This window comes from Mobula birostris, chromosome 12 (assembly GCF_030028105.1).
Source record: "Mobula birostris isolate sMobBir1 chromosome 12, sMobBir1.hap1, whole genome shotgun sequence".
NCBI lineage: Eukaryota > Metazoa > Chordata > Chondrichthyes > Myliobatiformes > Myliobatidae > Mobula > Mobula birostris.
In genome coordinates this window covers 117,639,652-117,642,334 of record NC_092381.1, presented here as the reverse complement: position 1 = coordinate 117,642,334, position 2,683 = coordinate 117,639,652, and positions in this window count along the sequence as shown.

Sequence of the window (2,683 nt, the reverse complement as noted above, 5' to 3'; positions counted from 1 at the left end):
GACCTGCGGTTGTCCCTCCGAAAATGCCGCCGCTCGGCCGGCACGGCCCGCCGAATACGTCCCCTTACTGGCTCCCGCCTCGGGACTTTGTCAGAAATTCATTCGGGCAAGGTTTCCATTCGGCGGCCGGAGCACCGGTAGTCAAACGGAAAATGCCGCCCCTCGGCCGGCATGGGCCTGCGAATAGGTCCCGCTGACAGACTTCCGCAATTGGGTATTTGTCCGAAAATCCATACCGGCAATCTTCGGAATCGTGCGGAAAAGCTGCCGCGTGGCCCGGGTTAACCAATTGGGGAGGCCGGTGCCATCTACCGAATACTTCAACAACTCGTGAAAACGGCCTCCCTATATATCTGCAGGAACCCCGCCAATGCCCCCGTACAGAAATTGCATGTGTCAAAGGGGCGGCCGAATCTGACCCCGGCGGCCGAGCCTCTGGAACTCCGGGTCGGCCTCGGCCGGCAAATCCGACCCCCATCCAGACTTCCGGAGCGGACTTGGTTAACGAATTGCCACCGGGCAAATGGTTAACCGACAGATCTTGGAGGCTCGTTACCCAAGCCATCCCCCGCCGGTGCGAAAAGTTAACAATCAGCGGGCGGGCAATTCGTGAACCGAACGGGACCGGGCAATACGTTAACCATTCGGAACCGGGCAATTCGTTAACCAACCTTGTCCTGGCAATGAGTGCACCAACCCGGCCGGACAATTCGTTAACCAAGCTGGCTCTGGCAATTCGTTAACCTACCCGGCCATGGCAATTCGTTAACCAACCTGACCCTGACAATTCGTTAACCAACCCTGTCCTGGCAATGAGTGCACCAACCCGGCCGGACAATTCGGTAACCAACCAGACCCTGGCAATTCGTTAACCAACCAGGACGGGCAATTCGTCAACCAACCCTGTCCTGGCAATGAGTGCACCAACCCGGCCGGACAATTCGGTAACCAACCAGACCCTGGCAATTCGTTAACCAACCAGGACGGGCAATTCGTCAACCAACCCTGTCCTGGCAATGAGTGCACCAACCCGGCCGGACAATTCGGTAACCAACCAGACCCTGGCAATTCGTTAACTAACCTGACCCGGACAATTCGTTAACCAACCAGGACGGGCAATTCGTTAACCAACCAGGCCCGGACAATACTTTAACCACCCTGGTTTTCCAATTCGTGAACCAACTGGGAACGGACAATTCGGTAACCAACCCTGTCCTGGCAATGAGTGCACCAGCCCGGCCGGACAATTCGTTAACCACCCTGTCCTTGCCAATTCGTGAACCAACTGGGAACGGACAATTCGTTAACCAACGCGGCCGGACAATTCGTTAACCAAGCTGGCTCTGGCAATTCGTTAACCTACACGGCCATGGCAATTCGGTAACCAACCTGACCCTGACAATTCGTTAACCAGCCAGGACGGGCAATTCGTTAACCAACCTGGCCCGGACAATTCCTTAACCACCCTGGCCTTGCCAATTCGTGAACCAACTGGGAACGGACAATTCATTAAACAACCCTGTCCTGGCAATGAGTGCACCAACCCAGCCGGACAATTCGTTAACCAAGCTGGCTCTGGCAATTCGTTAACCTACTCGGACATGCCAATTCGTTAACCAGTCTGACCCGGACAATTCGTTAACCAACCCGGCCCGGCCCGGGCAATTGGTTAACCAACCGAGACTGGCCAATTCGTTATCCACCCCGGCCTGGCCAATTGGGTAACCAACCGGGCCTGGACAATTGATTAACCAGCCTGGCCCGGCCATAACGTTAACCAAGCGACTCCCGCCGATTACCCGCGCTGCAATGAATTTCGTTAAGTTGGGTCTGGCAAGCCGCTAACCCGGCCGGCCGGGCCTGACAACGCTCTCGAAACCCGGAACAGGCAGTTTCGTGAACCAACCGCGCACGCTCCTGACAATGGGCTAACCAACCCTGCACGGTCAAGTCGTTAACCAAGCCGAACCCTTGACAATTCGCTAACCAACCCTGCTCGGGCAAATCGTTAACCAAGCCCAACCCCGACAATTCGTTAACCAACCCTGCACGGTCAAGTCGTTAACCAAGCCCAAACCCGACAATTCCTTAACCAACCCAACCATGGCAATTCGCTAACCAACCCGGCTCGGGCAAATGCTTAACCAAGCCCAACCCTGACAATTCGTTAACCAACACTCCCGCCGTTTACCCGCGCCGCACTGAATTTCGTCAAGTTGGGTCTGGCAACCCGCTAACCCGGCCGGCCGGGCCTGACAACGCTCTAGAAACCCGGAACAGGCAGTTTCGTGAACCAACCGCGCACGCTCCTGACAATGCGTTCACCCACCCTGCTCGGGCAAATCGTTAACCAAGCCCAACCCTGACAATGCGTTAACCAACCCAACCATGACAATTCGCTAACCAACCCGGCCCGGGCAAATGGTTAACCAAGCCCAAACCTGACAATTCGTTAACCAACCCGGCCCGGGCAAATGGTTAACCAAGCCGGCCGGGCAAATCGGTAACCGGCCCGGCAGCCCCGACTATTCGACAATCAACCAGCTGAGGACAAACCCTTCACCCTCAATAACAACTACGTCTTGCCCCGCCGTCAAAATGTCCCGGCCGATGTTCATCAGAAACTCCTTGCTGGCCCATGGGCCCCCCTCCTTACCTTAAGAGAGTCATAGTTACTCCCGCC